Genomic DNA, 782 nt, shown 5'->3' with positions numbered 1-782 from the left:
CATTGCTGACTGGGATTTTTTTTTTCTTTAATTGGATTTGTATGCTTATTGACGCGTTGGATGCTATTGTTATCGTTATTGTTGGGGATTTTCGCTGTGGTAAATTGACGGAGCTTCTTTTTGTATCACAACTGCATCGAAATTCATTTGTTGTTAGACCGGTAGATACGGTGCCTGTTGACTGTGGGAAGAACTGTACACAACGCACAACTGTGTTATACCTGCTTTAAACGTTATTCCTATTCTATTTGCAACCACGTTTACTACATACAAAAGCACGTAAAAATAGGGGCGGATTTAGGATATAAATATCATATTCACATAAACTTTACGAGTTTATTAATAGTTCTATAAATATCCTTTGCGTTCAAACGCAAAAGCAACTAATCTACGGTGGGAACACGCCATATTTCACTTACTCCTCGTTCCTTAAAATTATATTATATTTCATTCGCTTTCATTAAAAGGTAGAGTGAACTCCAAAGACACAAGCCCTTTCTAGAATCATTTCGCGAGTGTCCAAAAGAGGCGACAGAAAGAGCGAAAGGGAGAGATAGAGTAAAAAAAAAGTAAATAAACAGGAACTGAAAGATGTCAAGGTCAGTGGAGGATGCGTGTCTGCGTAGGCGAGCACTGGTTTCTGTAATGTGCCTGTGTATCTTTTTTTTTTAATATACTTATCTCTTCTCTGTTCATATGAGACGCTTGATACATGATATGGCATGAATGAACACCCGGATGTTATTATCTAGAAGGCGGTAATATCACCTGTGATTGGAACT

This window comes from Penaeus monodon, chromosome 29, assembly GCF_015228065.2.
Source record: "Penaeus monodon isolate SGIC_2016 chromosome 29, NSTDA_Pmon_1, whole genome shotgun sequence".
Lineage (NCBI taxonomy): Eukaryota > Metazoa > Arthropoda > Malacostraca > Decapoda > Penaeidae > Penaeus > Penaeus monodon.
The sequence above is the reverse complement of the archived record's forward strand: the minus strand, read 5'-3'. Positions refer to the sequence as shown.